The sequence below is a fragment of the Hyla sarda genome, chromosome 8 (assembly GCF_029499605.1).
Source record: "Hyla sarda isolate aHylSar1 chromosome 8, aHylSar1.hap1, whole genome shotgun sequence".
Lineage (NCBI taxonomy): Eukaryota > Metazoa > Chordata > Amphibia > Anura > Hylidae > Hyla > Hyla sarda.
The window spans coordinates 115,708,865-115,735,182 of NC_079196.1; the positions used below are offsets into that span (position 1 = coordinate 115,708,865).

General features: G+C 43.3%; 15 pseudogenes; all 15 read left to right on the forward strand.

The window, feature by feature from the left end:
• The first annotated feature begins 868 nt into the window (after window positions 1-868).
• On the forward strand, window positions 869-1,132 carry LOC130286818 (U2 spliceosomal RNA; annotated as a pseudogene).
• Window positions 1,133-2,593: 1,461 nt separating this feature from the next.
• Window positions 2,594-2,857, forward strand: LOC130286819 (U2 spliceosomal RNA; annotated as a pseudogene).
• A 1,470-nt stretch (window positions 2,858-4,327) lies between these two features.
• Window positions 4,328-4,591, forward strand: LOC130286821 (U2 spliceosomal RNA; annotated as a pseudogene).
• A 1,476-nt stretch (window positions 4,592-6,067) lies between these two features.
• On the forward strand, window positions 6,068-6,331 carry LOC130286822 (U2 spliceosomal RNA; annotated as a pseudogene).
• Window positions 6,332-7,811: 1,480 nt separating this feature from the next.
• LOC130288816 (U2 spliceosomal RNA) lies at window positions 7,812-8,074 on the forward strand (annotated as a pseudogene).
• Window positions 8,075-9,541: 1,467 nt separating this feature from the next.
• Window positions 9,542-9,805, forward strand: LOC130286823 (U2 spliceosomal RNA; annotated as a pseudogene).
• Window positions 9,806-11,284: 1,479 nt separating this feature from the next.
• LOC130286824 (U2 spliceosomal RNA) lies at window positions 11,285-11,548 on the forward strand (annotated as a pseudogene).
• A 1,476-nt stretch (window positions 11,549-13,024) lies between these two features.
• On the forward strand, window positions 13,025-13,288 carry LOC130286825 (U2 spliceosomal RNA; annotated as a pseudogene).
• A 1,483-nt stretch (window positions 13,289-14,771) lies between these two features.
• LOC130286826 (U2 spliceosomal RNA) lies at window positions 14,772-15,035 on the forward strand (annotated as a pseudogene).
• Window positions 15,036-16,520: 1,485 nt separating this feature from the next.
• On the forward strand, window positions 16,521-16,784 carry LOC130286827 (U2 spliceosomal RNA; annotated as a pseudogene).
• A 1,484-nt stretch (window positions 16,785-18,268) lies between these two features.
• LOC130286828 (U2 spliceosomal RNA) lies at window positions 18,269-18,532 on the forward strand (annotated as a pseudogene).
• Window positions 18,533-20,015: 1,483 nt separating this feature from the next.
• LOC130286829 (U2 spliceosomal RNA) lies at window positions 20,016-20,279 on the forward strand (annotated as a pseudogene).
• A 1,485-nt stretch (window positions 20,280-21,764) lies between these two features.
• LOC130286831 (U2 spliceosomal RNA) lies at window positions 21,765-22,028 on the forward strand (annotated as a pseudogene).
• A 1,488-nt stretch (window positions 22,029-23,516) lies between these two features.
• Window positions 23,517-23,780, forward strand: LOC130286833 (U2 spliceosomal RNA; annotated as a pseudogene).
• A 1,487-nt stretch (window positions 23,781-25,267) lies between these two features.
• On the forward strand, window positions 25,268-25,531 carry LOC130286834 (U2 spliceosomal RNA; annotated as a pseudogene).
• The last annotated feature ends 787 nt before the right edge of the window (window positions 25,532-26,318 follow it).

Here is a 26,318-nt window from a genome sequence, read left to right on the forward strand (position 1 = left end):
GTGAGTGAGAGTGAATGAGTGAGTGAGTGATTGAGTGAGTGAGTGAGTGAGAACAAATGAGTTAAAGCAAGTGAGTGAGAGAGATCGAATGAATGAAAGTCTGAATGACAGAAAGAAAAAAGGATGAAGAAAGAAGCATGAAGAAAAAAAAATGTATATGGAGTTGCTGACATGAGTGCAATCTACAAAGCCGTTGAGGCTGATCCTCATGGGAGGATTATTGCACCAGGACCCTTAGCACTTTTAAAATGCCATTCAATGCCACGGGCTAGATGTAAACTGCAGATGACCATGTTGTGGTAGTTACCATGGATACCCAAGTGATGTGTGAGCTAACACATAGGCCCAACAGATTCCAAGAAGGCCAGAATCACCAGCGGCACCACCATCGATTGTCAGGTCACCCGGATTCAGCAAATACCAGAGTCCAAAATGATGCAGGTTTATACTGTTAATTTTCAGTTTATCGTTACAGTTGGTGTTATTCCATGTCGGAAGGGACGCAGCTACAGCCAGTGGGGTAACTAGAGACAGGCAGGCAGCTATGTGCAACAAAGGTAGGCGTGTTGTTTTCATATGCAGATCTGAAATATTGTCTTATATGCAAGAGGAGGAGTGATGGGGGTTCAGGCAAAAGCCAGGCTATGGATTGCATTGCTAAATGCTCCATCAGAGTGCAATGGTCGCCTGTCCTTTTTTTAAGTGATGATGTGGGTTTAGCCTGTGCTGTATGTATGTATGGGTGGCTGACTGCCACCCACCCAGAAAGTGTATGGGAGGCTGGTTGGCTGCCAGCCTTCCTTCCATTCCTATGAGTAATGTGAGTGCTCATGAAGGGGACATGGTTGGGTCCACCCCTTTCCCGGTTATCCCCTCTAGGCCTTTTGGCTTAGATCAAGTGTAAAAAAAGAAAGGATCTTGCGACAGATCGCATCCTGAGGCACGTTTTTTTTTGTGTGAATACTTGCACTTGGGTGACTTGTGAGCACATACTGATACATACGTTCCCTATCTGGGGACCATAAATTAAATGGATTTTTGAGAAAGGGAGCTGATTTGGAAGCTTGCTTCTGTCGCCCTATGCATTGACCCGATGTGGCAGTATCTTCGGGTAGTGAACAGTGCACCACCCCATTCCAGTGTTAAACAAGAAAGATTCTCATTTAATCCTCCGTGGGTGAGAATTTGAGTTTGAGAATTGGAGACCAAAATGATGAGTTGCACTGACTGGTTTATGAACGTCTATTCATTTAGCGTTTTAATGACCATGTTTGCACACTGATTGGTGTAAAAAAATAAAATAAAACTAAATAATAATAATCTAGCACACCTGTGCAGGTTTGACATGACATGACAGGTAGCTGTCTTGTGGGTGGTGCTGAATCCTGTTAAATGACATGAGGGTCTCATGCCTATACACAAGGGTGTGTCATTGCTGTTGCTTGACCATGCATTGGTTTCTGTGGTCAGTGAATGATAAAAACAAAATTTACCATCCATTGATGGATGGGAAATCCGCCATGAGGCATTTGTTTTTAGAAACTGCTGCTCACAACCAATGTTGCAATGGAGTGTCTCCATCTGCTGGTGGTATTGGAAAGGCATTAGTGCTATGACAGGATCTGAAGAAGAAGAAGAAGAAGAAGAAGAAGACGGAAAAAAATATATATAAAAAGAAAAAGAGAGAGAGAGAGAGAGACTGACTTAGTGAGCGAGTGAGTGAGAGAGTGAGAGTGAGTGAGAGTGAATGAGTGATTGAGTGAGTGAGTGAGTGAGAACAAATGAGTTAAAGCAAGTGAGTGAGAGAGATCGAATGAATGAAAGTCTGAATGACAGAAAGAAAAAAGGATGAAGAAAGAAGCATGAAGAAAAAAAAATGTATATGGAGTTGCTGACATGAGTGCAATCTACAAAGCCGTTGAGGCTGATCCTCATGGGAGGATTATTGCACCAGGACCCTTAGCACTTTTAAAATGCCATTCAATGCCACGGGCTAGATGTAAACTGCAGATGACCATGTTGTGGTAGTTACCATGGATACCCAAGTGATGTGTGAGCTAACACATAGGCCCAACAGATTCCAAGAAGGCCAGAATCACCAGCGGCACCACCATCGATTGTCAGGTCACCCGGATTCAGCAAATACCAGAGTCCAAAATGATGCAGGTTTATACTGTTAATTTTCAGTTTATCGTTACAGTTGGTGTTATTCCATGTCGGAAGGGACGCAGCTACAGCCAGTGGGGTAACTAGAGACAGGCAGGCAGCTATGTGCAACAAAGGTAGGCGTGTTGTTTTCATATGCAGATCTGAAATATTGTCTTATATGCAAGAGGAGGAGTGATGGGGGTTCAGGCAAAAGCCAGGCTATGGATTGCATTGCTAAATGCTCCATCAGAGTGCAATGGTCGCCTGTCCTTTTTTTAAGTGATGATGTGGGTTTAGCCTGTGCTGTATGTATGTATGGGTGGCTGACTGCCACCCACCCAGAAAGTGTATGGGAGGCTGGTTGGCTGCCAGCCTTCCTTCCATTCCTATGAGTAATGTGAGTGCTCATGAAGGGGACATGGTTGGGTCCACCCCTTTCCCGGTTATCCCCTCTAGGCCTTTTGGCTTAGATCAAGTGTAAAAAAAGAAAGGATCTTGCGACAGATCGCATCCTGAGGCACGTTTTTTTTTGTGTGAATACTTGCACTTGGGTGACTTGTGAGCACATACTGATACATACGTTCCCTATCTGGGGACCATAAATTAAATGGATTTTTGAGAAAGGGAGCTGATTTGGAAGCTTGCTTCTGTCGCCCTATGCATTGACCCGATGTGGCAGTATCTTCGGGTAGTGAACAGTGCACCACCCCATTCCAGTGTTAAACAAGAAAGATTCTCATTTAATCCTCCGTGGGTGAGAATTTGAGTTTGAGAATTGGAGACCAAAATGATGAGTTGCACTGACTGGTTTATGAACGTCTATTCATTTAGCGTTTTAATGACCATGTTTGCACACTGATTGGTGTAAAAAAATAAAATAAAACTAAATAATAATAATCTAGCACACCTGTGCAGGTTTGACATGACATGACAGGTAGCTGTCTTGTGGGTGGTGCTGAATCCTGTTAAATGACATGAGGGTCTCATGCCTATACACAAGGGTGTGTCATTGCTGTTGCTTGACCATGCATTGGTTTCTGTGGTCAGTGAATGATAAAAACAAAATTTACCATCCATTGATGGATGGGAAATCCGCCATGAGGCATTTGTTTTTAGAAACTGCTGCTCACAACCAATGTTGCAATGGAGTGTCTCCATCTGCTGGTGGTATTGGAAAGGCATTAGTGCTATGACAGGGTCTGAAGAAGAAGAAGAAGAAGAAGAAGAAGAAGACGGAAAAAAATATATATAAAAAGAAAAAGAGAGAGAGAGACTGACTTAGTGAGCGAGTGAGTGAGAGAGTGAGAGTGAGTGAGAGTGAATGAGTGAGTGAGTGATTGAGTGAGTGAGTGAGTGAGTGAGAACAAATGAGTTAAAGCAAGTGAGTGAGAGAGATCGAATGAATGAAAGTCTGAATGACAGAAAGAAAAAAGGATGAAGAAAGAAGCATGAAGAAAAAAAAATGTATATGGAGTTGCTGACATGAGTGCAATCTACAAAGCCGTTGAGGCTGATCCTCATGGGAGGATTATTGCACCAGGACCCTTAGCACTTTTAAAATGCCATTCAATGCCACGGGCTAGATGTAAACTGCAGATGACCATGTTGTGGTAGTTACCATGGATACCCAAGTGATGTGTGAGCTAACACATAGGCCCAACAGATTCCAAGAAGGCCAGAATCACCAGCGGCACCACCATCGATTGTCAGGTCACCCGGATTCAGCAAATACCAGAGTCCAAAATGATGCAGGTTTATACTGTTCATTTTCAGTTTATCGTTACAGTTGGTGTTATTCCATGTCGGAAGGGACGCAGCTACAGCCAGTGGGGTAACTAGAGACAGGCAGGCAGCTATGTGCAACAAAGGTAGGCGTGTTGTTTTCATATGCAGATCTGAAATATTGTCTTATATGCAAGAGGAGGAGTGATGGGGGTTCAGGCAAAAGCCAGGCTATGGATTGCATTGCTAAATGCTCCATCAGAGTGCAATGGTCGCCTGTCCTTTTTTTAAGTGATGATGTGGGTTTAGCCTGTGCTGTATGTATGTATGGGTGGCTGACTGCCACCCACCCAGAAAGTGTATGGGAGGCTGGTTGGCTGCCAGCCTTCCTTCCATTCCTATGAGTAATGTGAGTGCTCATGAAGGGGACATGGTTGGGTCCACCCCTTTCCCGGTTATCCCCTCTAGGCCTTTTGGCTTAGATCAAGTGTAAAAAAAGAAAGGATCTTGCGACAGATCGCATCCTGAGGCACGTTTTTTTTTGTGTGAATACTTGCACTTGGGTGACTTGTGAGCACATACTGATACATACGTTCCCTATCTGGGGACCATAAATTAAATGGATTTTTGAGAAAGGGAGCTGATTTGGAAGCTTGCTTCTGTCGCCCTATGCATTGACCCGATGTGGCAGTATCTTCGGGTAGTGAACAGTGCACCACCCCATTCCAGTGTTAAACAAGAAAGATTCTCATTTAATCCTCCGTGGGTGAGAATTTGAGTTTGAGAATTGGAGACCAAAATGATGAGTTGCACTGACTGGTTTATGAACGTCTATTCATTTAGCGTTTTAATGACCATGTTTGCACACTGATTGGTGTAAAAAAATAAAATAAAACTAAATAATAATAATCTAGCACACCTGTGCAGGTTTGACATGACATGACAGGTAGCTGTCTTGTGGGTGGTGCTGAATCCTGTTAAATGACATGAGGGTCTCATGCCTATACACAAGGGTGTGTCATTGCTGTTGCTTGACCATGCATTGGTTTCTGTGGTCAGTGAATGATAAAAACAAAATTTACCATCCATTGATGGATGGGAAATCCGCCATGAGGCATTTGTTTTTAGAAACTGCTGCTCACAACCAATGTTGCAATGGAGTGTCTCCATCTGCTGGTGGTATTGGAAAGGCATTAGTGCTATGACAGGGTCTGAAGAAGAAGAAGAAGAAGAAGAAGAAGAAGACGGAAAAAAATATATATAAAAAGAAAAAGAGAGAGAGAGAGAGAGACTGACTTAGTGAGCGAGTGAGTGAGAGAGTGAGAGTGAGTGAGAGTGAATGAGTGAGTGAGTGATTGAGTGAGTGAGTGAGTGAGTGAGAACAAATGAGTTAAAGCAAGTGAGTGAGAGAGATCGAATGAATGAAAGTCTGAATGACAGAAAGAAAAAAGGATGAAGAAAGAAGCATGAAGAAAAAAAAATGTATATGGAGTTGCTGACATGAGTGCAATCTACAAAGCCGTTGAGGCTGATCCTCATGGGAGGATTATTGCACCAGGACCCTTAGCACTTTTAAAATGCCATTCAATGCCACGGGCTAGATGTAAACTGCAGATGACCATGTTGTGGTAGTTACCATGGATACCCAAGTGATGTGTGAGCTAACACATAGGCCCAACAGATTCCAAGAAGGCCAGAATCACCAGCGGCACCACCATCGATTGTCAGGTCACCCGGATTCAGCAAATACCAGAGTCCAAAATGATGCAGGTTTATACTGTTAATTTTCAGTTTATCGTTACAGTTGGTGTTATTCCATGTCGGAAGGGACGCAGCTACAGCCAGTGGGGTAACTAGAGACAGGCAGGCAGCTATGTGCAACAAAGGTAGGCGTGTTGTTTTCATATGCAGATCTGAAATATTGTCTTATATGCAAGAGGAGGAGTGATGGGGGTTCAGGCAAAAGCCAGGCTATGGATTGCATTGCTAAATGCTCCATCAGAGTGCAATGGTCGCCTGTCCTTTTTTTAAGTGATGATGTGGGTTTAGCCTGTGCTGTATGTATGTATGGGTGGCTGACTGCCACCCACCCAGAAAGTGTATGGGAGGCTGGTTGGCTGCCAGCCTTCCTTCCATTCCTATGAGTAATGTGAGTGCTCATGAAGGGGACATGGTTGGGTCCACCCCTTTCCCGGTTATCCCCTCTAGGCCTTTTGGCTTAGATCAAGTGTAAAAAAAGAAAGGATCTTGCGACAGATCGCATCCTGAGGCACGTTTTTTTTTGTGTGAATACTTGCACTTGGGTGACTTGTGAGCACATACTGATACATACGTTCCCTATCTGGGGACCATAAATTAAATGGATTTTTGAGAAAGGGAGCTGATTTGGAAGCTTGCTTCTGTCGCCCTATGCATTGACCCGATGTGGCAGTATCTTCGGGTAGTGAACAGTGCACCACCCCATTCCAGTGTTAAACAAGAAAGATTCTCATTTAATCCTCCGTGGGTGAGAATTTGAGTTTGAGAATTGGAGACCAAAATGATGAGTTGCACTGACTGGTTTATGAACGTCTATTCATTTAGCGTTTTAATGACCATGTTTGCACACTGATTGGTGTAAAAAAATAAAATAAAACTAAATAATAATAATCTAGCACACCTGTGCAGGTTTGACATGACATGACAGGTAGCTGTCTTGTGGGTGGTGCTGAATCCTGTTAAATGACATGAGGGTCTCATGCCTATACACAAGGGTGTGTCATTGCTGTTGCTTGACCATGCATTGGTTTCTGTGGTCAGTGAATGATAAAAACAAAATTTACCATCCATTGATGGATGGGAAATCCGCCATGAGGCATTTGTTTTTAGAAACTGCTGCTCACAACCAATGTTGCAATGGAGTGTCTCCATCTGCTGGTGGTATTGGAAAGGCATTAGTGCTATGACAGGGTCTGAAGAAGAAGAAGAAGAAGAAGAAGAAGAAGAAGAAGACGGAAAAAAATATATATAAAAAGAAAAAGAGAGAGAGAGAGAGACTGACTTAGTGAGCGAGTGAGTGAGAGAGTGAGAGTGAGTGAGAGTGAATGAGTGAGTGAGTGATTGAGTGAGTGAGTGAGTGAGTGAGAACAAATGAGTTAAAGCAAGTGAGTGAGAGAGATCGAATGAATGAAAGTCTGAATGACAGAAAGAAAAAAGGATGAAGAAAGAAGCATGAAGAAAAAAAAATGTATATGGAGTTGCTGACATGAGTGCAATCTACAAAGCCGTTGAGGCTGATCCTCATGGGAGGATTATTGCACCAGGACCCTTAGCACTTTTAAAATGCCATTCAATGCCACGGGCTAGATGTAAACTGCAGATGACCATGTTGTGGTAGTTACCATGGATACCCAAGTGATGTGTGAGCTAACACATAGGCCCAACAGATTCCAAGAAGGCCAGAATCACCAGCGGCACCACCATCGATTGTCAGGTCACCCGGATTCAGCAAATACCAGAGTCCAAAATGATGCAGGTTTATACTGTTAATTTTCAGTTTATCGTTACAGTTGGTGTTATTCCATGTCGGAAGGGACGCAGCTACAGCCAGTGGGGTAACTAGAGACAGGCAGGCAGCTATGTGCAACAAAGGTAGGCGTGTTGTTTTCATATGCAGATCTGAAATATTGTCTTATATGCAAGAGGAGGAGTGATGGGGGTTCAGGCAAAAGCCAGGCTATGGATTGCATTGCTAAATGCTCCATCAGAGTGCAATGGTCGCCTGTCCTTTTTTTAAGTGATGATGTGGGTTTAGCCTGTGCTGTATGTATGTATGGGTGGCTGACTGCCACCCACCCAGAAAGTGTATGGGAGGCTGGTTGGCTGCCAGCCTTCCTTCCATTCCTATGAGTAATGTGAGTGCTCATGAAGGGGACATGGTTGGGTCCACCCCTTTCCCGGTTATCCCCTCTAGGCCTTTTGGCTTAGATCAAGTGTAAAAAAAGAAAGGATCTTGCGACAGATCGCATCCTGAGGCACGTTTTTTTTGTGTGAATACTTGCACTTGGGTGACTTGTGAGCACATACTGATACATACGTTCCCTATCTGGGGACCATAAATTAAATGGATTTTTGAGAAAGGGAGCTGATTTGGAAGCTTGCTTCTGTCGCCCTATGCATTGACCCGATGTGGCAGTATCTTCGGGTAGTGAACAGTGCACCACCCCATTCCAGTGTTAAACAAGAAAGATTCTCATTTAATCCTCCGTGGGTGAGAATTTGAGTTTGAGAATTGGAGACCAAAATGATGAGTTGCACTGACTGGTTTATGAACGTCTATTCATTTAGCGTTTTAATGACCATGTTTGCACACTGATTGGTGTAAAAAAATAAAATAAAACTAAATAATAATAATCTAGCACACCTGTGCAGGTTTGACATGACATGACAGGTAGCTGTCTTGTGGGTGGTGCTGAATCCTGTTAAATGACATGAGGGTCTCATGCCTATACACAAGGGTGTGTCATTGCTGTTGCTTGACCATGCATTGGTTTCTGTGGTCAGTGAATGATAAAAACAAAATTTACCATCCATTGATGGATGGGAAATCCGCCATGAGGCATTTGTTTTTAGAAACTGCTGCTCACAACCAATGTTGCAATGGAGTGTCTCCATCTGCTGGTGGTATTGGAAAGGCATTAGTGCTATGACAGGGTCTGAAGAAGAAGAAGAAGAAGAAGACGGAAAAAAATATATATAAAAAGAAAAAGAGAGAGAGAGAGAGAGACTGACTTAGTGAGCGAGTGAGTGAGAGAGTGAGAGTGAGTGAGAGTGAATGAGTGAGTGAGTGATTGAGTGAGTGAGTGAGTGAGTGAGAACAAATGAGTTAAAGCAAGTGAGTGAGAGAGATCGAATGAATGAAAGTCTGAATGACAGAAAGAAAAAAGGATGAAGAAAGAAGCATGAAGAAAAAAAAATGTATATGGAGTTGCTGACATGAGTGCAATCTACAAAGCCGTTGAGGCTGATCCTCATGGGAGGATTATTGCACCAGGACCCTTAGCACTTTTAAAATGCCATTCAATGCCACGGGCTAGATGTAAACTGCAGATGACCATGTTGTGGTAGTTACCATGGATACCCAAGTGATGTGTGAGCTAACACATAGGCCCAACAGATTCCAAGAAGGCCAGAATCACCAGCGGCACCACCATCGATTGTCAGGTCACCCGGATTCAGCAAATACCAGAGTCCAAAATGATGCAGGTTTATACTGTTAATTTTCAGTTTATCGTTACAGTTGGTGTTATTCCATGTCGGAAGGGACGCAGCTACAGCCAGTGGGGTAACTAGAGACAGGCAGGCAGCTATGTGCAACAAAGGTAGGCGTGTTGTTTTCATATGCAGATCTGAAATATTGTCTTACATGCAAGAGGAGGAGTGATGGGGGTTCAGGCAAAAGCCAGGCTATGGATTGCATTGCTAAATGCTCCATCAGAGTGCAATGGTCGCCTGTCCTTTTTTTAAGTGATGATGTGGGTTTAGCCTGTGCTGTATGTATGTATGGGTGGCTGACTGCCACCCACCCAGAAAGTGTATGGGAGGCTGGTTGGCTGCCAGCCTTCCTTCCATTCCTATGAGTAATGTGAGTGCTCATGAAGGGGACATGGTTGGGTCCACCCCTTTCCCGGTTATCCCCTCTAGGCCTTTTGGCTTAGATCAAGTGTAAAAAAAGAAAGGATCTTGCGACAGATCGCATCCTGAGGCACGTTTTTTTTTGTGTGAATACTTGCACTTGGGTGACTTGTGAGCACATACTGATACATACGTTCCCTATCTGGGGACCATAAATTAAATGGATTTTTGAGAAAGGGAGCTGATTTGGAAGCTTGCTTCTGTCGCCCTATGCATTGACCCGATGTGGCAGTATCTTCGGGTAGTGAACAGTGCACCACCCCATTCCAGTGTTAAACAAGAAAGATTCTCATTTAATCCTCCGTGGGTGAGAATTTGAGTTTGAGAATTGGAGACCAAAATGATGAGTTGCACTGACTGGTTTATGAACGTCTATTCATTTAGCGTTTTAATGACCATGTTTGCACACTGATTGGTGTAAAAAAATAAAATAAAACTAAATAATAATAATCTAGCACACCTGTGCAGGTTTGACATGACATGACAGGTAGCTGTCTTGTGGGTGGTGCTGAATCCTGTTAAATGACATGAGGGTCTCATGCCTATACACAAGGGTGTGTCATTGCTGTTGCTTGACCATGCATTGGTTTCTGTGGTCAGTGAATGATAAAAACAAAATTTACCATCCATTGATGGATGGGAAATCCGCCATGAGGCATTTGTTTTTAGAAACTGCTGCTCACAACCAATGTTGCAATGGAGTGTCTCCATCTGCTGGTGGTATTGGAAAGGCATTAGTGCTATGACAGGGTCTGAAGAAGAAGAAGAAGAAGAAGAAGAAGAAGAAGACGGAAAAAAATATATATAAAAAGAAAAAGAGAGAGAGAGAGAGAGACTGACTTAGTGAGCGAGTGAGTGAGAGAGTGAGAGTGAGTGAGAGTGAATGAGTGAGTGAGTGATTGAGTGAGTGAGTGAGTGAGTGAGAACAAATGAGTTAAAGCAAGTGAGTGAGAGAGATCGAATGAATGAAAGTCTGAATGACAGAAAGAAAAAAGGATGAAGAAAGAAGCATGAAGAAAAAAAAATGTATATGGAGTTGCTGACATGAGTGCAATCTACAAAGCCGTTGAGGCTGATCCTCATGGGAGGATTATTGCACCAGGACCCTTAGCACTTTTAAAATGCCATTCAATGCCACGGGCTAGATGTAAACTGCAGATGACCATGTTGTGGTAGTTACCATGGATACCCAAGTGATGTGTGAGCTAACACATAGGCCCAACAGATTCCAAGAAGGCCAGAATTACCAGCGGCACCACCATCGATTGTCAGGTCACCCGGATTCAGCAAATACCAGAGTCCAAAATGATGCAGGTTTATACTGTTAATTTTCAGTTTATCGTTACAGTTGGTGTTATTCCATGTCGGAAGGGACGCAGCTACAGCCAGTGGGGTAACTAGAGACAGGCAGGCAGCTATGTGCAACAAAGGTAGGCGTGTTGTTTTCATATGCAGATCTGAAATATTGTCTTATATGCAAGAGGAGGAGTGATGGGGGTTCAGGCAAAAGCCAGGCTATGGATTGCATTGCTAAATGCTCCATCAGAGTGCAATGGTCGCCTGTCCTTTTTTTAAGTGATGATGTGGGTTTAGCCTGTGCTGTATGTATGTATGGGTGGCTGACTGCCACCCACCCAGAAAGTGTATGGGAGGCTGGTTGGCTGCCAGCCTTCCTTCCATTCCTATGAGTAATGTGAGTGCTCATGAAGGGGACATGGTTGGGTCCACCCCTTTCCCGGTTATCCCCTCTAGGCCTTTTGGCTTAGATCAAGTGTAAAAAAAGAAAGGATCTTGCGACAGATCGCATCCTGAGGCACGTTTTTTTTTGTGTGAATACTTGCACTTGGGTGACTTGTGAGCACATACTGATACATACGTTCCCTATCTGGGGACCATAAATTAAATGGATTTTTGAGAAAGGGAGCTGATTTGGAAGCTTGCTTCTGTCGCCCTATGCATTGACCCGATGTGGCAGTATCTTCGGGTAGTGAACAGTGCACCACCCCATTCCAGTGTTAAACAAGAAAGATTCTCATTTAATCCTCCGTGGGTGAGAATTTGAGTTTGAGAATTGGAGACCAAAATGATGAGTTGCACTGACTGGTTTATGAACGTCTATTCATTTAGCGTTTTAATGACCATGTTTGCACACAGATTGGTGTAAAAAAATAAAATAAAACTAAATAATAATAATCTAGCACACCTGTGCAGGTTTGACATGACATGACAGGTAGCTGTCTTGTGGGTGGTGCTGAATCCTGTTAAATGACATGAGGGTCTCATGCCTATACACAAGGGTGTGTCATTGCTGTTGCTTGACCATGCATTGGTTTCTGTGGTCAGTGAATGATAAAAACAAAATTTACCATCCATTGATGGATGGGAAATCCGCCATGAGGCATTTGTTTTTAGAAACTGCTGCTCACAACCAATGTTGCAATGGAGTGTCTCCATCTGCTGGTGGTATTGGAAAGGCATTAGTGCTATGACAGGGTCTGAAGAAGAAGAAGAAGAAGAAGAAGAAGAAGAAGAAGACGGAAAAAAATATATATAAAAAGAAAAAGAGAGAGAGAGACTGACTTAGTGAGCGAGTGAGTGAGAGAGTGAGAGTGAGTGAGAGTGAATGAGTGAGTGAGTGATTGAGTGAGTGAGTGAGTGAGTGAGAACAAATGAGTTAAAGCAAGTGAGTGAGAGAGATCGAATGAATGAAAGTCTGAATGACAGAAAGAAAAAAGGATGAAGAAAGAAGCATGAAGAAAAAAAAATGTATATGGAGTTGCTGACATGAGTGCAATCTACAAAGCCGTTGAGGCTGATCCTCATGGGAGGATTATTGCACCAGGACCCTTAGCACTTTTAAAATGCCATTCAATGCCACGGGCTAGATGTAAACTGCAGATGACCATGTTGTGGTAGTTACCATGGATACCCAAGTGATGTGTGAGCTAACACATAGGCCCAACAGATTCCAAGAAGGCCAGAATCACCAGCGGCACCACCATCGATTGTCAGGTCACCCGGATTCAGCAAATACCAGAGTCCAAAATGATGCAGGTTTATACTGTTAATTTTCAGTTTATCGTTACAGTTGGTGTTATTCCATGTCGGAAGGGACGCAGCTACAGCCAGTGGGGTAACTAGAGACAGGCAGGCAGCTATGTGCAACAAAGGTAGGCGTGTTGTTTTCATATGCAGATCTGAAATATTGTCTTATATGCAAGAGGAGGAGTGATGGGGGTTCAGGCAAAAGCCAGGCTATGGATTGCATTGCTAAATGCTCCATCAGAGTGCAATGGTCGCCTGTCCTTTTTTTAAGTGATGATGTGGGTTTAGCCTGTGCTGTATGTATGTATGGGTGGCTGACTGCCACCCACCCAGAAAGTGTATGGGAGGCTGGTTGGCTGCCAGCCTTCCTTCCATTCCTATGAGTAATGTGAGTGCTCATGAAGGGGACATGGTTGGGTCCACCCCTTTCCCGGTTATCCCCTCTAGGCCTTTTGGCTTAGATCAAGTGTAAAAAAAGAAAGGATCTTGCGACAGATCGCATCCTGAGGCACGTTTTTTTTTGTGTGAATACTTGCACTTGGGTGACTTGTGAGCACATACTGATACATACGTTCCCTATCTGGGGACCATAAATTAAATGGATTTTTGAGAAAGGGAGCTGATTTGGAAGCTTGCTTCTGTCGCCCTATGCATTGACCCGATGTGGCAGTATCTTCGGGTAGTGAACAGTGCACCACCCCATTCCAGTGTTAAACAAGAAAGATTCTCATTTAATCCTCCGTGGGTGAGAATTTGAGTTTGAGAATTGGAGACCAAAATGATGAGTTGCACTGACTGGTTTATGAACGTCTATTCATTTAGCGTTTTAATGACCATGTTTGCACACTGATTGGTGTAAAAAAATAAAATAAAACTAAATAATAATAATCTAGCACACCTGTGCAGGTTTGACATGACATGACAGGTAGCTGTCTTGTGGGTGGTGCTGAATCCTGTTAAATGACATGAGGGTCTCATGCCTATACACAAGGGTGTGTCATTGCTGTTGCTTGACCATGCATTGGTTTCTGTGGTCAGTGAATGATAAAAACAAAATTTACCATCCATTGATGGATGGGAAATCCGCCATGAGGCATTTGTTTTTAGAAACTGCTGCTCACAACCAATGTTGCAATGGAGTGTCTCCATCTGCTGGTGGTATTGGAAAGGCATTAGTGCTATGACAGGGTCTGAAGAAGAAGAAGAAGAAGAAGAAGAAGAAGAAGACGGAAAAACATATATATAAAAAGAAAAAGAGAGAGAGAGAGAGAGACTGACTTAGTGAGCGAGTGAGTGAGAGAGTGAGAGTGAGTGAGAGTGAATGAGTGAGTGAGTGATTGAGTGAGTGAGTGAGTGAGTGAGTGAGAACAAATGAGTTAAAGCAAGTGAGTGAGAGAGATCGAATGAATGAAAGTCTGAATGACAGAAAGAAAAAAGGATGAAGAAAGAAGCATGAAGAAAAAAAAATGTATATGGAGTTGCTGACATGAGTGCAATCTACAAAGCCGTTGAGGCTGATCCTCATGGGAGGATTATTGCACCAGGACCCTTAGCACTTTTAAAATGCCATTCAATGCCACGGGCTAGATGTAAACTGCAGATGACCATGTTGTGGTAGTTACCATGGATACCCAAGTGATGTGTGAGCTAACACATAGGCCCAACAGATTCCAAGAAGGCCAGAATCACCAGCGGCACCACCATCGATTGTCAGGTCACCCGGATTCAGCAAATACCAGAGTCCAAAATGATGCAGGTTTATACTGTTAATTTTCAGTTTATCGTTACAGTTGGTGTTATTCCATGTCGGAAGGGACGCAGCTACAGCCAGTGGGGTAACTAGAGACAGGCAGGCAGCTATGTGCAACAAAGGTAGGCGTGTTGTTTTCATATGCAGATCTGAAATATTGTCTTATATGCAAGAGGAGGAGTGATGGGGGTTCAGGCAAAAGCCAGGCTATGGATTGCATTGCTAAATGCTCCATCAGAGTGCAATGGTCGCCTGTCCTTTTTTTAAGTGATGATGTGGGTTTAGCCTGTGCTGTATGTATGTATGGGTGGCTGACTGCCACCCACCCAGAAAGTGTATGGGAGGCTGGTTAGCTGCCAGCCTTCCTTCCATTCCTATGAGTAATGTGAGTGCTCATGAAGGGGACATGGTTGGGTCCACCCCTTTCCCGGTTATCCCCTCTAGGCCTTTTGGCTTAGATCAAGTGTAAAAAAAGAAAGGATCTTGCGACAGATCGCATCCTGAGGCACGTTTTTTTTTGTGTGAATACTTGCACTTGGGTGACTTGTGAGCACATACTGATACATACGTTCCCTATCTGGGGACCATAAATTAAATGGATTTTTGAGAAAGGGAGCTGATTTGGAAGCTTGCTTCTGTCGCCCTATGCATTGACCCGATGTGGCAGTATCTTCGGGTAGTGAACAGTGCACCACCCCATTCCAGTGTTAAACAAGAAAGATTCTCATTTAATCCTCCGTGGGTGAGAATTTGAGTTTGAGAATTGGAGACCAAAATGATGAGTTGCACTGACTGGTTTATGAACGTCTATTCATTTAGCGTTTTAATGACCATGTTTGCACACTGATTGGTGTAAAAAAATAAAATAAAACTAAATAATAATAATCTAGCACACCTGTGCAGGTTTGACATGACATGACAGGTAGCTGTCTTGTGGGTGGTGCTGAATCCTGTTAAATGACATGAGGGTCTCATGCCTATACACAAGGGTGTGTCATTGCTGTTGCTTGACCATGCATTGGTTTCTGTGGTCAGTGAATGATAAAAACAAAATTTACCATCCATTGATGGATGGGAAATCCGCCATGAGGCATTTGTTTTTAGAAACTGCTGCTCACAACCAATGTTGCAATGGAGTGTCTCCATCTGCTGGTGGTATTGGAAAGGCATTAGTGCTATGACAGGGTCTGAAGAAGAAGAAGAAGAAGAAGAAGAAGAAGAAGACGGAAAAAAATATATATAAAAAGAAAAAGAGAGAGAGAGAGAGAGAGAGAGACTGACTTAGTGAGCGAGTGAGTGAGAGAGTGAGAGTGAGTGAGAGTGAATGAGTGAGTGAGTGATTGAGTGAGTGAGTGAGTGAGTGAGAACAAATGAGTTAAAGCAAGTGAGTGAGAGAGATCGAATGAATGAAAGTCTGAATGACAGAAAGAAAAAAGGATGAAGAAAGAAGCATGAAGAAAAAAAAATGTATATGGAGTTGCTGACATGAGTGCAATCTACAAAGCCGTTGAGGCTGATCCTCATGGGAGGATTATTGCACCAGGACCCTTAGCACTTTTAAAATGCCATTCAATGCCACGGGCTAGATGTAAACTGCAGATGACCATGTTGTGGTAGTTACCATGGATACCCAAGTGATGTGTGAGCTAACACATAGGCCCAACAGATTCCAAGAAGGCCAGAATCACCAGCGGCACCACCATCGATTGTCAGGTCACCCGGATTCAGCAAATACCAGAGTCCAAAATGATGCAGGTTTATACTGTTAATTTTCAGTTTATCGTTACAGTTGGTGTTATTCCATGTCGGAAGGGACGCAGCTACAGCCAGTGGGGTAACTAGAGACAGGCAGGCAGCTATGTGCAACAAAGGTAGGCGTGTTGTTTTCATATGCAGATCTGAAATATTGTCTTATATGCAAGAGGAGGAGTGATGGGGGTTCAGGCAAAAGCCAGGCTATGGATTGCATTGCTAAATGCTCCATCAGAGTGCAATGGTCGCCTGTCCTTTTTTTAAGTGATGATGTGGGTTTAGCCTGTGCTGTATGTATGTATGGGTGGCTGACTGCCACCCACCCAGAAAGTGTATGGGAGGCTGGTTGGCTGCCAGCCTTCCTTCCATTCCTATGAGTAATGTGAGTGCTCATGAAGGGGACATGGTTGGGTCCACCCCTTTCCCGGTTATCCCCTCTAGGCCTTTTGGCTTAGATCAAGTGTAAAAAAAGAAAGGATCTTGCGACAGATCGCATCCTGAGGCACGTTTTTTTTTGTGTGAATACTTGCACTTGGGTGACTTGTGAGCACATACTGATACATACGTTCCCTATCTGGGGACCATAAATTAAATGGATTTTTGAGAAAGGGAGCTGATTTGGAAGCTTGCTTCTGTCGCCCTATGCATTGACCCGATGTGGCAGTATCTTCGGGTAGTGAACAGTGCACCACCCCATTCCAGTGTTAAACAAGAAAGATTCTCATTTAATCCTCCGTGGGTGAGAATTTGAGTTTGAGAATTGGAGACCAAAATGATGAGTTGCACTGACTGGTTTATGAACGTCTATTCATTTAGCGTTTTAATGACCATGTTTGCACACTGATTGGTGTAAAAAAATAAAATAAAACTAAATAATAATAATCTAGCACACCTGTGCAGGTTTGACATGACATGACAGGTAGCTGTCTTGTGGGTGGTGCTGAATCCTGTTAAATGACATGAGGGTCTCATGCCTATACACAAGGGTGTGTCATTGCTGTTGCTTGACCATGCATTGGTTTCTGTGGTCAGTGAATGATAAAAACAAAATTTACCATCCATTGATGGATGGGAAATCCGCCATGAGGCATTTGTTTTTAGAAACTGCTGCTCACAACCAATGTTGCAATGGAGTGTCTCCATCTGCTGGTGGTATTGGAAAGGCATTAGTGCTATGACAGGGTCTGAAGAAGAAGAAGAAGAAGAAGAAGAAGAAGAAGAAAAAGAAGACGGAAAAAAATATATATAAAAAGAAAAAGAGAGAGAGAGAGACTGACTTAGTGAGCGAGTGAGTGAGAGAGTGAGAGTGAGTGAGAGTGAATGAGTGAGTGAGTGATTGAGTGAGTGAGTGAGTGAGTGAGAACAAATGAGTTAAAGCAAGTGAGTGAGAGAGATCGAATGAATGAAAGTCTGAATGACAGAAAGAAAAAAGGATGAAGAAAGAAGCATGAAGAAAAAAAAATGTATATGGAGTTGCTGACATGAGTGCAATCTACAAAGCCGTTGAGGCTGATCCTCATGGGAGGATTATTGCACCAGGACCCTTAGCACTTTTAAAATGCCATTCAATGCCACGGGCTAGATGTAAACTGCAGATGACCATGTTGTGGTAGTTACCATGGATACCCAAGTGATGTGTGAGCTAACACATAGGCCCAACAGATTCCAAGAAGGCCAGAATCACCAGCGGCACCACCATCGATTGTCAGGTCACCCGGATTCAGCAAATACCAGAGTCCAAAATGATGCAGGTTTATACTGTTAATTTTCAGTTTATCGTTACAGTTGGTGTTATTCCATGTCGGAAGGGACGCAGCTACAGCCAGTGGGGTAACTAGAGACAGGCAGGCAGCTATGTGCAACAAAGGTAGGCGTGTTGTTTTCATATGCAGATCTGAAATATTGTCTTATATGCAAGAGGAGGAGTGATGGGGGTTCAGGCAAAAGCCAGGCTATGGATTGCATTGCTAAATGCTCCATCAGAGTGCAATGGTCGCCTGTCCTTTTTTTAAGTGATGATGTGGGTTTAGCCTGTGCTGTATGTATGTATGGGTGGCTGACTGCCACCCACCCAGAAAGTGTATGGGAGGCTGGTTGGCTGCCAGCCTTCCTTCCATTCCTATGAGTAATGTGAGTGCTCATGAAGGGGACATGGTTGGGTCCACCCCTTTCCCGGTTATCCCCTCTAGGCCTTTTGGCTTAGATCAAGTGTAAAAAAAGAAAGGATCTTGCGACAGATCGCATCCTGAGGCACGTTTTTTTTTGTGTGAATACTTGCACTTGGGTGACTTGTGAGCACATACTGATACATACGTTCCCTATCTGGGGACCATAAATTAAATGGATTTTTGAGAAAGGGAGCTGATTTGGAAGCTTGCTTCTGTCGCCCTATGCATTGACCCGATGTGGCAGTATCTTCGGGTAGTGAACAGTGCACCACCCCATTCCAGTGTTAAACAAGAAAGATTCTCATTTAATCCTCCGTGGGTGAGAATTTGAGTTTGAGAATTGGAGACCAAAATGATGAGTTGCACTGACTGGTTTATGAACGTCTATTCATTTAGCGTTTTAATGACCATGTTTGCACACTGATTGGTGTAAAAAAATAAAATAAAACTAAATAATAATAATCTAGCACACCTGTGCAGGTTTGACATGACATGACAGGTAGCTGTCTTGTGGGTGGTGCTGAATCCTGTTAAATGACATGAGGGTCTCATGCCTATACACAAGGGTGTGTCATTGCTGTTGCTTGACCATGCATTGGTTTCTGTGGTCAGTGAATGATAAAAACAAAATTTACCATCCATTGATGGATGGGAAATCCGCCATGAGGCATTTGTTTTTAGAAACTGCTGCTCACAACCAATGTTGCAATGGAGTGTCTCCATCTGCTGGTGGTATTGGAAAGGCATTAGTGCTATGACAGGGTCTGAAGAAGAAGAAGAAGAAGAAGAAGAAGAAGAAGACGGAAAAACATATATATAAAAAGAAAAAGAGAGAGAGAGAGAGAGACTGACTTAGTGAGCGAGTGAGTGAGAGAGTGAGAGTGAGTGAGAGTGAATGAGTGAGTGAGTGATTGAGTGAGTGAGTGAGTGAGTGAGTGAGAACAAATGAGTTAAAGCAAGTGAGTGAGAGAGATCGAATGAATGAAAGTCTGAATGACAGAAAGAAAAAAGGATGAAGAAAGAAGCATGAAGAAAAAAAAATGTATATGGAGTTGCTGACATGAGTGCAATCTACAAAGCCGTTGAGGCTGATCCTCATGGGAGGATTATTGCACCAGGACCCTTAGCACTTTTAAAATGCCATTCAATGCCACGGGCTAGATGTAAACTGCAGATGACCATGTTGTGGTAGTTACCATGGATACCCAAGTGATGTGTGAGCTAACACATAGGCCCAACAGATTCCAAGAAGGCCAGAATCACCAGCGGCACCACCATCGATTGTCAGGTCACCCGGATTCAGCAAATACCAGAGTCCAAAATGATGCAGGTTTATACTGTTAATTTTCAGTTTATCGTTACAGTTGGTGTTATTCCATGTCGGAAGGGACGCAGCTACAGCCAGTGGGGTAACTAGAGACAGGCAGGCAGCTATGTGCAACAAAGGTAGGCGTGTTGTTTTCATATGCAGATCTGAAATATTGTCTTATATGCAAGAGGAGGAGTGATGGGGGTTCAGGCAAAAGCCAGGCTATGGATTGCATTGCTAAATGCTCCATCAGAGTGCAATGGTCGCCTGTCCTTTTTTTAAGTGATGATGTGGGTTTAGCCTGTGCTGTATGTATGTATGGGTGGCTGACTGCCACCCACCCAGAAAGTGTATGGGAGGCTGGTTAGCTGCCAGCCTTCCTTCCATTCCTATGAGTAATGTGAGTGCTCATGAAGGGGACATGGTTGGGTCCACCCCTTTCCCGGTTATCCCCTCTAGGCCTTTTGGCTTAGATCAAGTGTAAAAAAAGAAAGGATCTTGCGACAGATCGCATCCTGAGGCACGTTTTTTTTTGTGTGAATACTTGCACTTGGGTGACTTGTGAGCACATACTGATACATACGTTCCCTATCTGGGGACCATAAATTAAATGGATTTTTGAGAAAGGGAGCTGATTTGGAAGCTTGCTTCTGTCGCCCTATGCATTGACCCGATGTGGCAGTATCTTCGGGTAGTGAACAGTGCACCACCCCATTCCAGTGTTAAACAAGAAAGATTCTCATTTAATCCTCCGTGGGTGAGAATTTGAGTTTGAGAATTGGAGACCAAAATGATGAGTTGCACTGACTGGTTTATGAACGTCTATTCATTTAGCGTTTTAATGACCATGTTTGCACACTGATTGGTGTAAAAAAATAAAATAAAACTAAATAATAATAATCTAGCACACCTGTGCAGGTTTGACATGACATGACAGGTAGCTGTCTTGTGGGTGGTGCTGAATCCTGTTAAATGACATGAGGGTCTCATGCCTATACACAAGGGTGTGTCATTGCTGTTGCTTGACCATGCATTGGTTTCTGTGGTCAGTGAATGATAAAAACAAAATTTACCATCCATTGATGGATGGGAAATCCGCCATGAGGCATTTGTTTTTAGAAACTGCTGCTCACAACCAATGTTGCAATGGAGTGTCTCCATCTGCTGGTGGTATTGGAAAGGCATTAGTGCTATGACAGGGTCTGAAGAAGAAGAAGAAGAAGAAGAAGAAGAAGAAGAAGAAGACGGAAAAAAATATATATAAAAAGAAAAAGAGAGAGAGAGAGAGAGACTGACTTAGTGAGCGAGTGAGTGAGAGAGTGAGAGTGAGTGAGAGTGAATGAGTGAGTGAGTGATTGAGTGAGTGAGTGAGTGAGTGAGAACAAATGAGTTAAAGCAAGTGAGTGAGAGAGATCGAATGAATGAAAGTCTGAATGACAGAAAGAAAAAAGGATGAAGAAAGAAGCATGAAGAAAAAAAAATGTATATGGAGTTGCTGACATGAGTGCAATCTACAAAGCCGTTGAGGCTGATCCTCATGGGAGGATTATTGCACCAGGACCCTTAGCACTTTTAAAATGCCATTCAATGCCACGGGCTAGATGTAAACTGCAGATGACCATGTTGTGGTAGTTACCATGGATACCCAAGTGATGTGTGAGCTAACACATAGGCCCAACAGATTCCAAGAAGGCCAGAATCACCAGCGGCACCACCATCGATTGTCAGGTCACCCGGATTCAGCAAATACCAGAGTCCAAAATGATGCAGGTTTATACTGTTAATTTTCAGTTTATCGTTACAGTTGGTGTTATTCCATGTCGGAAGGGACGCAGCTACAGCCAGTGGGGTAACTAGAGACAGGCAGGCAGCTATGTGCAACAAAGGTAGGCGTGTTGTTTTCATATGCAGATCTGAAATATTGTCTTATATGCAAGAGGAGGAGTGATGGGGGTTCAGGCAAAAGCCAGGCTATGGATTGCATTGCTAAATGCTCCATCAGAGTGCAATGGTCGCCTGTCCTTTTTTTAAGTGATGATGTGGGTTTAGCCTGTGCTGTATGTATGTATGGGTGGCTGACTGCCACCCACCCAGAAAGTGTATGGGAGGCTGGTTGGCTGCCAGCCTTCCTTCCATTCCTATGAGTAATGTGAGTGCTCATGAAGGGGACATGGTTGGGTCCACCCCTTTCCCGGTTATCCCCTCTAGGCCTTTTGGCTTAGATCAAGTGTAAAAAAAGAAAGGATCTTGCGACAGATCGCATCCTGAGGCACGTTTTTTTTTGTGTGAATACTTGCACTTGGGTGACTTGTGAGCACATACTGATACATACGTTCCCTATCTGGGGACCATAAATTAAATGGATTTTTGAGAAAGGGAGCTGATTTGGAAGCTTGCTTCTGTCGCCCTATGCATTGACCCGATGTGGCAGTATCTTCGGGTAGTGAACAGTGCACCACCCCATTCCAGTGTTAAACAAGAAAGATTCTCATTTAATCCTCCGTGGGTGAGAATTTGAGTTTGAGAATTGGAGACCAAAATGATGAGTTGCACTGACTGGTTTATGAACGTCTATTCATTTAGCGTTTTAATGACCATGTTTGCACACTGATTGGTGTAAAAAAATAAAATAAAACTAAATAATAATAATCTAGCACACCTGTGCAGGTTTGACATGACATGACAGGTAGCTGTCTTGTGGGTGGTGCTGAATCCTGTTAAATGACATGAGGGTCTCATGCCTATACACAAGGGTGTGTCATTGCTGTTGCTTGACCATGCATTGGTTTCTGTGGTCAGTGAATGATAAAAACAAAATTTACCATCCATTGATGGATGGGAAATCCGCCATGAGGCATTTGTTTTTAGAAACTGCTGCTCACAACCAATGTTGCAATGGAGTGTCTCCATCTGCTGGTGGTATTGGAAAGGCATTAGTGCTATGACAGGGTCTGAAGAAGAAGAAGAAGAAGAAGAAGAAGAAGAAGAAGACGGAAAAAAATATATATAAAAAGAAAAAGAGAGAGAGAGAGAGAGAGAGAGACTGACTTAGTGAGCGAGTGAGTGAGAGAGTGAGAGTGAGTGAGAGTGAATGAGTGAGTGAGTGATTGAGTGAGTGAGTGAGTGAGTGAGAACAAATGAGTTAAAGCAAGTGAGTGAGAGAGATCGAATGAATGAAAGTCTGAATGACAGAAAGAAAAAAGGATGAAGAAAGAAGCATGAAGAAAAAAAAATGTATATGGAGTTGCTGACATGAGTGCAATCTACAAAGCCGTTGAGGCTGATCCTCATGGGAGGATTATTGCACCAGGACCCTTAGCACTTTTAAAATGCCATTCAATGCCACGGGCTAGATGTAAACTGCAGATGACCATGTTGTGGTAGTTACCATGGATACCCAAGTGATGTGTGAGCTAACACATAGGCCCAACAGATTCCAAGAAGGCCAGAATCACCAGCGGCACCACCATCGATTGTCAGGTCACCCGGATTCAGCAAATACCAGAGTCCAAAATGATGCAGGTTTATACTGTTAATTTTCAGTTTATCGTTACAGTTGGTGTTATTCCATGTCGGAAGGGACGCAGCTACAGCCAGTGGGGTAACTAGAGACAGGCAGGCAGCTATGTGCAACAAAGGTAGGCGTGTTGTTTTCATATGCAGATCTGAAATATTGTCTTATATGCAAGAGGAGGAGTGATGGGGGTTCAGGCAAAAGCCAGGCTATGGATTGCATTGCTAAATGCTCCATCAGAGTGCAATGGTCGCCTGTCCTTTTTTTAAGTGATGATGTGGGTTTAGCCTGTGCTGTATGTATGTATGGGTGGCTGACTGCCACCCACCCAGAAAGTGTATGGGAGGCTGGTTGGCTGCCAGCCTTCCTTCCATTCCTATGAGTAATGTGAGTGCTCATGAAGGGGACATGGTTGGGTCCACCCCTTTCCCGGTTATCCCCTCTAGGCCTTTTGGCTTAGATCAAGTGTAAAAAAAGAAAGGATCTTGCGACAGATCGCATCCTGAGGCACGTTTTTTTTTGTGTGAATACTTGCACTTGGGTGACTTGTGAGCACATACTGATACATACGTTCCCTATCTGGGGACCATAAATTAAATGGATTTTTGAGAAAGGGAGCTGATTTGGAAGCTTGCTTCTGTCGCCCTATGCATTGACCCGATGTGGCAGTATCTTCGGGTAGTGAACAGTGCACCACCCCATTCCAGTGTTAAACAAGAAAGATTCTCATTTAATCCTCCGTGGGTGAGAATTTGAGTTTGAGAATTGGAGACCAAAATGATGAGTTGCACTGACTGGTTTATGAACGTCTATTCATTTAGCGTTTTAATGACCATGTTTGCACACTGATTGGTGTAAAAAAATAAAATAAAACTAAATAATAATAATCTAGCACACCTGTGCAGGTTTGACATGACATGACAGGTAGCTGTCTTGTGGGTGGTGCTGAATCCTGTTAAATGACATGAGGGTCTCATGCCTATACACAAGGGTGTGTCATTGCTGTTGCTTGACCATGCATTGGTTTCTGTGGTCAGTGAATGATAAAAACAAAATTTACCATCCATTGATGGATGGGAAATCCGCCATGAGGCATTTGTTTTTAGAAACTGCTGCTCACAACCAATGTTGCAATGGAGTGTCTCCATCTGCTGGTGGTATTGGAAAGGCATTAGTGCTATGACAGGGTCTGAAGAAGAAGAAGAAGAAGAAGAAGAAGAAGAAGAAGAAGACGGAAAAAAATATATATAAAAAGAAAAAGAGAGAGAGAGAGAGAGAGACTGACTTAGTGAGCGAGTGAGTGAGAGAGTGAGAGTGAGTGAGAGTGAATGAGTGAGTGAGTGATTGAGTGAGTGAGTGAGTGAGTGAGAACAAATGAGTTAAAGCAAGTGAGTGAGAGAGATCGAATGAATGAAAGTCTGAATGACAGAAAGAAAAAAGGATGAAGAAAGAAGCATGAAGAAAAAAAAATGTATATGGAGTTGCTGACATGAGTGCAATCTACAAAGCCGTTGAGGCTGATCCTCATGGGAGGATTATTGCACCAGGACCCTTAGCACTTTTAAAATGCCATTCAATGCCACGGGCTAGATGTAAACTGCAGATGACCATGTTGTGGTAGTTACCATGGATACCCAAGTGATGTGTGAGCTAACACATAGGCCCAACAGATTCCAAGAAGGCCAGAATCACCAGCGGCACCACCATCGATTGTCAGGTCACCCGGATTCAGCAAATACCAGAGTCCAAAATGATGCAGGTTTATACTGTTAATTTTCAGTTTATCGTTACAGTTGGTGTTATTCCATGTCGGAAGGGACGCAGCTACAGCCAGTGGGGTAACTAGAGACAGGCAGGCAGCTATGTGCAACAAAGGTAGGCGTGTTGTTTTCATATGCAGATCTGAAATATTGTCTTATATGCAAGAGGAGGAGTGATGGGGGTTCAGGCAAAAGCCAGGCTATGGATTGCATTGCTAAATGCTCCATCAGAGTGCAATGGTCGCCTGTCCTTTTTTTAAGTGATGATGTGGGTTTAGCCTGTGCTGTATGTATGTATGGGTGGCTGACTGCCACCCACCCAGAAAGTGTATGGGAGGCTGGTTGGCTGCCAGCCTTCCTTCCATTCCTATGAGTAATGTGAGTGCTCATGAAGGGGACATGGTTGGGTCCACCCCTTTCCCGGTTATCCCCTCTAGGCCTTTTGGCTTAGATCAAGTGTAAAAAAAGAAAGGATCTTGCGACAGATCGCATCCTGAGGCACGTTTTTTTTTGTGTGAATACTTGCACTTGGGTGACTTGTGAGCACATACTGATACATACGTTCCCTATCTGGGGACCATAAATTAAATGGATTTTTGAGAAAGGGAGCTGATTTGGAAGCTTGCTTCTGTCGCCCTATGCATTGACCCGATGTGGCAGTATCTTCGGGTAGTGAACAGTGCACCACCCCATTCCAGTGTTAAACAAGAAAGATTCTCATTTAATCCTCCGTGGGTGAGAATTTGAGTTTGAGAATTGGAGACCAAAATGATGAGTTGCACTGACTGGTTTATGAACGTCTATTCATTTAGCGTTTTAATGACCATGTTTGCACACTGATTGGTGTAAAAAAATAAAATAAAACTAAATAATAATAATCTAGCACACCTGTGCAGGTTTGACATGACATGACAGGTAGCTGTCTTGTGGGTGGTGCTGAATCCTGTTAAATGACATGAGGGTCTCATGCCTATACACAAGGGTGTGTCATTGCTGTTGCTTGACCATGCATTGGTTTCTGTGGTCAGTGAATGATAAAAACAAAATTTACCATCCATTGATGGATGGGAAATCCGCCATGAGGCATTTGTTTTTAGAAACTGCTGCTCACAACCAATGTTGCAATGGAGTGTCTCCATCTGCTGGTGGTATTGGAAAGGCATTAGTGCTATGACAGGGTCTGAAGAAGAAGAAGAAGAAGAAGAAGAAGAAGAAGAAGACGGAAAAAAATATATATAAAAAGAAAAAGAGAGAGAGAGAGAGAGAGACTGACTTAGTGAGCGAGTGAGTGAGAGAGTGAGAGTGAGTGAGAGTGAATGAGTGAGTGAGTGAGTGATTGAGTGAGTGAGTGAGTGAGTGAGAACAAATGAGTTAAAGCAAGTGAGTGAGAGAGATCGAATGAATGAAAGTCTGAATGACAGAAAGAAAAAAGGATGAAGAAAGAAGCATGAAGAAAAAAAAATGTATATGGAGTTGC